Below are 11,984 nucleotides of genomic sequence, written 5' to 3' on the forward strand. Positions count from 1 at the left end.
TTGGCCCGTGAACAAACAAGCAAACAAACAGGAAACTTTCAAAATTGGTAAGGATGTTTTTATAACCAAGTTTTAAGTAAAACATGTTTTCTTTAAAATTGTGTATGTGCTTGAATGCCGAGTGGCAATGCACACACAGCCACATGCACGTGTGTGTGCAGATGGGGGTGAATGTCTGTGTGGAGAGCAGAGGGCTCCATCACTGTCTACCTCGTTTACTGAGACAGGGTCCCTCACTGAACCTCGCGCTCACAGATGCAAGGAGACAAGCTAGTTAGCCCACGGATCCTCTTCCCTCCATGTCCCCATGATGGGATTATAGACAGGCACCTCCGAGTCTAGATTTTTCTTTGTTTGCTTGTTTTTTGTTTTTTGTTTTAAAGCCCTAGGATGTTTATTACAAAGGTAAACCCTGATCCTTGAGACTGGCTTATGGGTAGGATTTCTGGTACCAGGCACCGGCACCGGGACCGCCAAACTTTTTGGATTCGCAGTGACAGGAGTCAGCTACAAGCAGGGCCCGATCGTACTGGATGAGGATATCTTTGATCTCCTTCTTAGAGGCTTCATCAACATATTTTCGGTAATAAGCCACCAGAGCTTTTGAGATGGACTGCCGGATAGCATAAATTTGGGCCACATGACCACCACCCTTCACACGGACCCGGATATCCACACCAGGAAATCTCTCCTTGCCCAGAAGCAAAACAGGCTCCAGTAACTTGTACTGTAGAGTGCGCGGCTCGATCATCTCCAGGGGACGGCCATTCACCTTGATGAGCCCATTTCCTCGTTTGCAGTGGGCCACAGCTGTGGCTGTTTTCTTGCATCCGAAGACTTGCACGGACTGCAGCGGACCCTTGGACACCATAGCTACAAGTATGAACACGAGCTCCTCACCCCGCGGGGCCACCACCGGAAAAGGAAAGCTTGGGGCCTGTTTGCTTGTTTTAATGGGGATCCAAACGCGGGTCTTTATGCTTACACAGCAAGCAAGCGCTTTGCTGAGTGAAACATCTCTATAGCAAGGACATTGCCTTTTAAACAAGGGAATGGCTAGGGCAGGTAAAAACTTCTCGTGCCGGGCCCTGTGCTTTTTTACCCTTTCCACTCACAGACTATGGCAACAGGGACGTGCATGCCCACCACCCGGCTGGGCAGGAAGTCTCCAAGAACCTCATATCTGCTTCAGGTTATCTTACCAGGCCTTAGAAAGCCGGGTCTGAGCTGGTAGGCATAGTTGGACTTCATAGTGTTCAAAATAATCATAAAACGAGACCTGTTAGGAAATGTTTGCTTCCCTGAATCTCTTGGAGTCCTCCACTCTCTTTGTCCTGTGTCTTGGGATTTTCCAGAGCCCTCCTCGATGTGTCATCTGGCTGCTGTCTCTTCGGTCGGCCTCCAGGACCTCGCTTAAGGCTTAGCTTGGGATCTTTTGATGGAGGATACCCTGCTCCGTCATCCACTAAGCCCATTACAACCTCCATGTTCTACCCTTTCCTTGCCATTCACATGTAGACAGGCTGCATGTATCACCCAGGCCATACTTGTATTGAGAGCCAGTGGCTGACTGATGTGTATAACTAGGGCCCCCAAATATCCAAGATGTCTCTGAAGTAACACCAGCATCAGTGAATGACCTCAGTGTCAGTGCTGATGCAGTATTATTTTGTTCTTGTGCAGCTGAAACAGATTACCTGATTCTGGGTGGTTTATGATAGAAATGTTATTTCTCATACTTTTGGAGTCTAGGAGATCTATGATCAGAAGATCGGAATCTAAAAACCAGGCCCAGCAGCATGTACCTGTAACCCCAGCATTGTGGGGCAATGGAAGGAGAGAGGATTATTCCTGGAGCTCCTGGTTAACCACCCTGAAGAAGCCGGTGGGGTCTCAGGTCAATGAGAGACCCTGCCTCAAAGAACAAAGGTAGGGGAGTAATTAAGGAAGACACAGAACCCTGCATTTTTCTTCAAGCTGGGTCATCAATTCCCAGTTTAACATTCCAGTTACAGAAGGATGGGTGCCATTTGGCTGGGTCTGACGGACTCTGCAGTTTCTGCTCTCTGGGCTTCGTGTGTGTGTGTGTGTGTGTGTGTGTGTGTGTGTGTGTGTGTGTGTGTGTGTGTGTGTGGCGGGGGAGGTTCGAAATATCATCTGGACATTTACATTCAATAGGCAAATCTCTTTCCTCCCTTGTTTCTGACACCATCCACTGAAGGGAATTCACACTGTTGGGGGTCCAGAAGGTGAGACCGAAAGCAGCAAGGACAGCCTGCCCTGCCGGACTTACAGAGGCCCCATGGGCCCTCAACCCAGAGCCTCCATTCCAATGATATACAGCACTACGGCTGCCTACCGCTGCTTGAGAATATTAAAAGAGTAAATAACAGCACCTTTACAAATTCAGCAGGTTCTCCCGCTGAGGGGCTTTAAAAAGAATGCTGTAGGGGCACCCCACACACAAAGAGGAAATAAAAATTACCCCACTCAGCAGCAAAATAAGCGGGGGCAGTGCTTCAAGGGCAGGGGCCAGGGGAGAGGTACACTTTGCTTGTTAAGAAGTTAATGTCTAAAATTTAAGTTTAGCAGGGAAGTGAATAAAAGGATCCTTTTCAGAACCGTTGAATCTACAGAGTGAGAGAGGGCCCTGGAACGGCTTTGCTAATGACTGTGGCTGACAGGGCCCATGGCTGTGACTGGAGATGTATTACCAACAGGAAGCTCAACTCCTTCTGCCCCGGGGATCCGTGGCTCAAAAGTCCAACCAAAGCGGTTGATATTGCTTGTCAGCTAGACAGGATCTAAAGTCATCTTGGAGACAAATCGTGGGGCATGTGTAAGGAGGGTTCTCTGGGCTTAGGTTAATTGAAGTGGGGAGATGTACCCTAATTGTATGTGGTCCCATTCCGTGGGGCGGGATCTCAGGAGACAATGAAATTACATGAGTGTCCTCTTCTCTCTGCTCTATGATTGTGACCTACCCGGCTGTCTCTCTAAGCTCTGGTCACCATGCTTTCCCTGCTGTGGTGAACTACACCCTCAAAGGATGCGCTGTCAGAAACCTTTCCACCCTTGACTTCTTGTTGCCAAGTGGTTTGTGACAGCTCCAAGAAAAGCAAGTCCTGTATGAAAATTTACCCTGATGAGAGCCACACACAACCAACTCGGGGCCTTGCCTTCAGGCCTCAGGGTGTACAGAGGGATTTCAGGTCATCGTCGTGCATGTACGGCAAGCACTTCATTGAGCAGCTCTTCTCCCAATCTCCCCATCACTCAGCCAGATGATGAGTGGGGAGATACTCTATTCCATCTCCTGTTTTCTCTACGACACGGTCCTGAGGATATAATTATTGGGGCACTTTTGCTTCCACTCCACCTCACTCTCTGCTGTAGAACACAACCTCTTTGGGCTAGAGCCTGGCTGTTTCCACTCATTCTTTGCCTTTTCTTTGTCCAGAACAATGGCTAACACACAGCAACCGCTTGGTGCACAGGCGTTAGAGGAATGACCGACCGCTCATAGTCACCGTGGTTAGGAATTGTGTGAGTTTTCTCAGGTTATGGGACCTCTGCCTTCTGATGCTTTCAGTTTCCTGAGATCTCAAAGTAGATCCAAACTTCTCCATTGACTGATGGTGTGTGTAGCTTAGAGGTTGTAGGCCTGCGCAGCGGGTGCTAGCCCCTGGACTTGGTCCCCAGCACCCAAAAACAGAACCAAGCCTGTTATCACTGACTGAAAGCCAAGTGTGCTTTGAGCAGAGACTTAACGTGTGGGCTTGTGGTCGGTGCTAGTGTTCTATGAATCTTGCTTAAGCTCCCCAGGAGGGTATTTTTGCTTACATCCTAATTACAGGCATATTGTCCAGAACATGCTCATGGGGGGAGAAAGACCTACGCAAAGGAAGCCATCATGGAGGTCGTAATAATAATAATTTTAATACGAATCATAATAATGTTGCACTGGGCTCCCATTCAGAGCGCTGACTCACTGCCAGCCATTCCCATCATTACTTTATGTGTGTTTGATTCACTTAATGGTTGCAATTAACCTGAAAGGTGAGCGGTGAGTGTTATGCCTACACAGATGAGGAGACTGAGGCATGAAGTAACTAAATTCCTGAAATGAGGGTTGTTTAGTGCATTTTGCTCATTACCTCAGCTCCCACACTGCCTCTTCTGGTACGATTACCGTGCTATAATTCTACACTTTAAATCTAGATGTCGTAAAGTTATTTATCACCAGGACTAGGGAGATGGCTTGGTAGATAAAGCACTTGACAAAGTTTGCATCCCCAGAACTCATTTAAACACTGGATACATATGGTAGCCTACCTGTAATTCCAGCAATGGAAATGCAGAGACATGAAATCTCATGGGGACAGTTGCCTTGCTACCTTAGCCAAGTAGGCAAGCTTTGGGTTCTTCTGGGTTCCTCTGGGTTTGGGAAAGCCAATAAAGAAAGACTCTTGACATGATCCTCTGTCATCCACTTAACATAAACATGCGTGTCTCCACTTGGGCAGAGAATCATCTTTAGAGAGCATCTGTCTGCTCTCCAGGGAAGGACATCCTCACAGTCATGGCAGAGGAGCCAGCAGGTACACCAAGGGGAGCCCCTGAGAGTCTTCTCTGGAAAGGGCAGAGCAACAGCAGCTAAAGATGTTCCCAGACAGGTGATGTGTTTAGTCACTGATACACAGGGAGTTCAGGGCCACTGTAGACAGGCTGTGTGTGGGACTGACTTACATGAAGAACTGGTGAGCAGGCCACCATGGCATGGAAGGGAGAAGACACTGAGGCGCTGCCTCTGGCTGCTTGGGAGCAGCAAGGGGTTACCAGATGATTTCTTTATCACCCACCAAGATAAAGACACAGAGAGCGGGGCTCATCAACCACTCAGATGTCACACGACCGAGAATGGTAATGGCACGCTGAATGAGCCAATCAGAATTGTAAAGGTTTTGACAGGCTGGGATGATGGATGGCAACTGGGAAGGTGAAATTGTATGAGGGAGAAATATTGCTTGGGTGGATTCCCGGGAGGGAAGATGAATCACCATTAGGAAGAAAGGAACATCTGCAGGAGGAGAAAATCCGTGGAAAGGGAATGTTTTATGTCTTATTCTTCTACCTAAGAAGCTGGACGGGGAACCTCGCAGAAAGACACTGTCCAAAACTGCTGACCAGAGCCCGGGAGGCTTTGTCTTTCCTCCCACGATGGTCCACCTCACTGGGTTCTCCATTCCAACATTCACGGTTGGCTGCTATGTTTGTTCGTTTGGTTGCTTGGGAACTACTCACTACGGGGGATTCTACGCTGTGCGAGACTTGAGCTGCTAATGTTTTGTATGGGTTTTTTAAGGTTTTATTTCATTTTTAAGTGTGTGTGTGTGTGTGTGTGTGTGTGTGTGTGTGTGATGGCAGGTGCCTACAGAGGCTGGAAGATTACACAGAATGCCCTGAAACAGAGTTACAGATAGATACAGATACAGATACAGATACAGATACAGATGCAGATACAGATACAGATACAGATACAGATACAGATACAGATACAGATACAGATACAGATACAGATACAGATAGTTACAGAGTTACGGATAGTTGTGCACTCTCTGACGCGCGTACTGGGAACAGAACAGAACGTGGCTCCTCTAACAAAGCACTATGTGCTCCTAACCATTGGGCCATCCCTCCAGCTCCTATGGTGGGGGTGGGGTATGTACCTGTCCCGGATACTGGGGGTAATTCAGAAAATCTTCACGTACGCCGTTTAACCACAACTTCTCTATATTAACAAGCTGTATCACCAACTAACTCTTCCTCCGACCACGGGCCATGTCCAGTTCATATTCCCATCCCCCCTCTGCTCCCAATACCTTGTCTAGCTTTCCTTTGTTCAGTGTGGACCCCAAGCAAGGTCCCCTTCCTCCGTCTGGTTGTGGTTTCTCTGGCCTGAGGCTTTGGACTGTGCTGGCTTGCGGGTTCCCAGCATCTAACGGATTCATTCGTTGTTGCTATTCACATGTGCATCTTGATTAAATTCATCTTAAAACTTCTCGACAAGAACCCTTCATAGCGATGGTTTCTTAAAACGTTGCATCCCATTCAAAGGCGTGTCGCATCTTCTGTCTCTTTCTCTGAGGATGGGTTTGCTGACTGAGTAAAGGAGCTCCCAGATCTTCCCCTGGTGTGAGTCACATTTTCCCTTTACAATTAGCAATCATTCTTAGGTGTTTTCCACGGGGTGGGGATATAACACTACCCTAAAACAACAACAACAGCAACAACAACAACAGCAACAACAACACAATGTTCAATCAGTTGTAAAGATTGTCCAACTTTTTCATTATTTCATTGGCTGTTAAGTTTCTCATCGACTGAATATAAAACAATGTATTAAAGAGGGTCGCCCAATGTTTTCTTCAGGGAACCCATTAGCATCTCTCTCCAACTTAGTCTCTTATCACAGCATGAAAGCAGCCATGGGAAAGTAGATGGCAGAGTAGATGGATGTCAACGACTTTATCTGCAGAAGCAAGTGGCCGGCCAGATTTGCCGCCCTGGCCGTAATTTCCCCACTCTTGCCTGTAAGTCTGATAACCCTTATTCCCTCGAGTAAATGGTTCTCAAGGCACCTTCAAGGGCAACAATCCAGCCGGGTCACACAGATGGGCATGCACACTGATGCTGACTCGTTGGTACTGCGAGGCTTAGAACCCACATTTCCCTACTTGCTTCCCCACTGTCTCTCTTGATGTAGATGAGTGCAGACTCCAGACTTCACATCATGGAAAACATGGGTGGTGCCCGCAAAGACGTCTGAGAAAAAATTAAAATCTAGAGCAAGGGAGATGGCTTGGTAGGTAACGTACTTGCTCTACAAGCATGGGGACTGGATTTACTTAAAGCCAGATATCGTAGCACACATCTCTAATATCAGAATTCCCACGGCGGGAGAAGAAAGGAGAATTTCCAGAAGGTTATAGACCAGCAAAGCAGAAACAGAGACTTAATGGCACGGAAAGTAAGGACCAGACACCTGAGGCTTCCTCCGATCTCCATATACTCTGGCATGTGCAGGCACACGCACACAAACACACAAACACACACACACACACACACACACACACACACACAGAGAGAGAGAGAGAGAGAGAGAGAGAGAGAGATTTTAAAACCTTAGAACCTTAGCTACTCTATTCATCAAATCATGCTTTCCCTACAGTGTGAGCTCCTTGTTTGCCCGAATGAGAAACACACCACCATGACATAAATACTCTCTGAAGATGACAGTTATGGTTATATTTTCATTTCCGTGGAAAGAAAACAATTTAAAATATTTGGAAGTGTATAACTCAAATGGAAATTAATGCCTGGCTTTAGTTTTCTAATGGGATGTAAAAACCGGAGACGCAAACCCTGCCACGCCCCCCATTGCCTCTGCAGCTTAATCTGTCAATGTGACAGAAGCCTACTGCTCTACTTCCCGACGACAACGTATTAACAGGTGCTAAAATACATGCAAGTTGCTGAACACCGCAAAGCGCTTCTCCATAGACAGCTAACATCACTGCTGTTGAGGCTGTTGCTGCTCAAGAAATGATGCCTAAATGGAGACAAAAACAAAAAACAAACAAACAACAACAACAACAACAAAAAAACCAAAAAGCAAAAAACCAAAACAAAACAAAACAAAAAAAAAACTTGCCGGCTAAGTAAGTGTGCATCCATCCCGGGAGAGGAGAGATACGTTTGAACACATGGCAACAGGCTCCAGACGATGCAGCCTATTTTCGAAGGAGGCTGGCAAAGCGTCAGTCTTTATAAACTCAGAGCATGACGCTGGGCGTGTGGTGGTTCATGCTTTTAATCCCAATGCTTGGGAGACAGAGGCAGGAGGATCTCTGTGAGTTCCAGGCCTGCTGGTGCAACATTGGGCAACCATGACTCAAAACAAAAATAAAAGCAGTATACTTAGGGGACCACGCCCATTCTCCACTGGTCCGTGGTTTTTCTGTATAACTTTCCTTGAGCTCCTCAGGGAGGAACTGGGATGTAAGGCTGAACAGATCATCACCATCCTTCATGAAGCTCTGTCTACAGAGCCTGATGGTGCTTGGAAGCATAGCAAACGAAGCGCTTCTCTCCTCTCTCTCTCTCTCTCTCTCTCTCTGGTGCACTATTCAGAGAAAAACGAAAGCTAACTTTTTCAAGGCCACTACTAGAATGTGCTATTTTACTCATGTACATTGGATACATGTATGTGCACGAGTGCAGGTGTGGGCGGGTGTTTGTGTGCATGTGTGTACACGGATGCATAAACCAGAGGTCAACAACAGGTGTCTTCCTCAGGCACTTGCCACCATACTTCTGAGGCAGAGTCTTGCTGACCCTGGAACTCACTGATTGTCTTGACGGGCTGGCCAGCAGGCTCCAAGAATCCTTCTGACTCCACCTACCCAGCACTGGGGTCCTAGGTGTGCACCAACGTGGCAGGTTTTTACTGGACTTTGGTTTGAAGGTGGTTTTGGTTGGAGGATAGGTTTGAGGATCACACCTTGTGCTTACACAGAAGGTGTTTTCCCAGCTGTGCCAACTCCCAGCCTCGCAATCCGATACTTTACGTTGGGCTCCAACCCTAGTATTTGCCAGACCGAGGGTCAGGAGTACAAATAAAAACCATCTAGATCACATATTCAATATCTTAATACTGCACATAAAGCTAGTAAACGGTCCAGTATAGTATTTCCATTCTGCCTTGGAAACATCTTACGACTATCAATGTTTTTAATGTCCGTGAAGCCCTTGGATCTTCTGTAGCCATAAGTCAGCAAAACGCCAGACTAGACTGCACTTAATTGCGACTGCACACATCTAGGTGCTCTGTCAATGGACCTGTGGCTTGAGAATGGGTGGCTGTTACTATTTCGAAATGTTATTCTGTCTCCCTGTATGGCTGCTGCAAGAGCAACACTAATTCATGAGCAGCTGCAGAGCCATGGCAGGGAGGACATGGATGCCTGGTCCTTTTGAAAAAAAATAGTGCATTTTTTTTTTAACAGAATCAACTCCTACGCTCATGCTGAGAGGAAGGCTTCACAGTTTAATTAGTCTTTGTCTTACCTAAGTGCTTTGGCGGCTCGGATCCTCAACATGCTCCCGAGCGGTGCAAACCACAAATCTTTGCAGCATCAGATGCGTTCATCTTCTGTTTGAGAACATTGGGCAAGATGTGGGAAGGCATTTCCCCCGGGGCCGAGATGGTGTTAGTACGCTCGCCCAAGAGTGGATGCTCAGCTGCCAAACTGAGGGCAGGATCCTGAGAGGCAGCCTGCATCCCCTAACAAATGGAGGAGAGAGAGAGACAGACAGAGACAGACAGACAGAGAGAGAGAGAGACAGAGACAGAGACAGAGACAGAGAATGTGCTGAGAGAGATGGAGAGAAAGAAAGAGAAAGAGAGAGACAGAGACAGACACAGAGAAAGAGAATGTGCTGACAGAGATGGAGAAAAATGGAGAGGTAGAAAGAGAAACAGACAAAGACAGACAGACAGAGATGGAGAGAGAGAAAGAGAGATGGAGAGAAAGAAAGAGGCAGAAAGACAGAGACAGACACAGAGACAGAGAATGTACTGACAGAGATGGAGAAAGATGGAGAGAGAGAGAGAGAGAGAGAGAGAGAGAGAGAGAGAGAGAGCAAGAACAGCCTTCTGTAGTGTGAGGCCCTCAGCAGAGGCCTTTCCAGCAAGCTCTTGAGAGGGCCTGCTCAGTGCCCATTTTCTCCTTCAGTCTGGATGTGCCCACCAGGCACAAGTCATTCAGTCCTGTGCGCTCTACAGTGAAGGCTTTAAGTCCACCCACCTACTTCGCCATATCCAGTCAGACCGAAGCTCAAAGACTGCTACATGGTATGAAAAGTGACCACTATCCAAGGTCATGCCAAAGACAGATCCAACTTTCCCACGGCCTGGTTTGGATTATTTCACTGGAATATGTTAATTATGGATGACGATGGGTTTCCTCACGATATATTCATAGATATATAGAGTGTATTTTGATCATGTATAACCCCCGCTTCCCTCGTGTGTTCCCTTACCGTTCCTGACGATCTTCTAATCACCCCCTCTTGGGAAGTCATGTCTGTGTGAGCATGCACTTGTGTGTCTGTGTGTGTATGCATATGTACGCGTGAGAGAGACAGAGACAGAGAGACCCAATGAGTTTATCTAGGGTTGCTTGCATGAGCGCATTTACAGGAACACCGGTCACTCAGGAGACCACTGAAATGCATCTCCTCCCTAGCCACTGTGAACAACCTGAAGATCCTCAGAGAGAGGTGAGGTCTCAGGAGCTCTCCCTCCAGCCACTGAAGGCTGATCCAGGCCTGGGCAGATCCTGCTGGTAAGCAGTCTTAGGTGGACAGGTCAAAGAACAACAAAGAGGTCTAGTGAGGCTGAGGGGAAGGGGAGGAGGCACACTTCTCTAGGGTTACTTTCCACCCAATCTGTGCTTAGAAGTGTTTTCTTTCTGCAACCGGCACATATGAATTGTCTGTACTTTGAGTGTTCTCGTGATGCTCCCAGGATGTATCCATAAAGAAATGCCCAGATCAGGGAAACCATGCTCATCTTGGGTATCTGTCAATCATCTTGGGCCCCGATGCGGCCTCCCAAGTGCTTGATAATTTGTTATCTTTGAGCATTGACCCAGGAAGTGTGAGGTAAGATTGTGCCGGATTTGGGGGATAAAGGCAATAGGTCCTTCCATAAAAGGTGTGTCTACAGGACACCTGGCTTTCTGTCACCGATCCCTGCTGTGCAGGCTCTACTCCTTCACCTGGAGCAGCACCATGATCCCAACTGCTGGATCCTGGGAGTGGAAGCTAGGTGTTGGGAGGCAGTGTCAGTGAGACAGCTCATTTTAATGGGGGAAACAAAGGTTATTTGTATTTTCTGGGGTGTGAGAAGGGGCTATTGGGGGTGAGAGCACATCGTTGGCAGGGGCTAAGGTGCTTGGGGATGGCTCATTTGCATAAGGAGGTACTCCAGGTGCTGCTGGACAAAACATTATAAGGGGAGAGCAAGTTACTGTGGCTACCAGGCTACAGGATGACCTCCTCCGGTGGGGTGAAGGTGGGGGACAGGAAGCAGGGAGGGATCCTACTCCTATTGATCTCAGGAAGACATGCCTCTACCCCATGCTTGCTCAGGGCCTGCTCTGCCCCTCCCCCTTGCTCTGGCTCCCTGGCCCCACAGTTTCTGAAATGTGAGTAGAAAAATCACTGCTCCTTTCTAACACCCTCCTTTGCACATTTTCTGGTACGTTACAAGGCCTGCTAACTGCAGAGTAAGTGGGGGGACATTAGATACAAGGACCTGATCCCCTCGGCAGCAGGAGCAGACATGTTCGGTATTTCACACACTGAAGTTAAACATCCAGCCTGCATTCTGCAGGGATGACAGGCGAGAAGAGAGAAAGGTTGGTGTTGTCCTCGACCTGCCACATTTATCTCTTTAGTTAAAAAAGAAAGAGAAAAAAGTGGACCCCAAGGAAGGGAGGAATTTAATGTACTAAAGAAATTCTCAGGACTAGCTCTTCTCCCTTGCACAATACCATGAAGGGAGAGGCCAGGGGAGAAAGAACAGATGATGCCGTGTCCCACCGCTGTCCACTGGAGTCATCTGTAAATCTGTGGTCGTGGCACTTTTGCTCTGGAGTTGAGAAAACAGCACTAGACAGAGAGGGCGTAATGAGGAAAACCCTGCAGGATTTCCTATCCCTCGGATGTGAACTCTAGGAGATGCTACATCAGCCTCCTGGGCATGGCCACAGAATAAGTAAAGGGCTAGGTGTCTTCTCCTGCTGCCGATCAGCAAGCAGATGGCTATGAGCCTTGTGTTGAGTCCTGTTTGACTTATCAGGATGGGTGACCCATTCTCTAAGGACCCACGGAATGTTACAAGTTAGGTCACAATC

The 11,984-nt window shown here is 47.7% G+C and overlaps 1 non-coding gene across 1 annotated transcript; it reads right to left on the minus strand.

Annotated features, from left to right (window-relative positions):
* Nucleotides 1–288: 288 nt before the first annotated feature.
* LOC120093118 (uncharacterized) lies at nt 289–895 on the minus strand. The gene has a single exon (XR_015628241.1). It is a non-coding gene; the product is annotated as an uncharacterized LOC120093118 (transcript).
* Nucleotides 896–11,984: the final 11,089 nt, after the last annotated feature.

The sequence above is a fragment of the Rattus norvegicus genome, chromosome 8 (genome assembly GCF_021556685.1).
Source record: "Rattus norvegicus strain SHRSP/BbbUtx chromosome 8, alternate assembly SHRSP_T2T, whole genome shotgun sequence".
In the NCBI taxonomy this organism is placed as follows: Eukaryota; Metazoa; Chordata; class Mammalia; order Rodentia; family Muridae; genus Rattus; species Rattus norvegicus.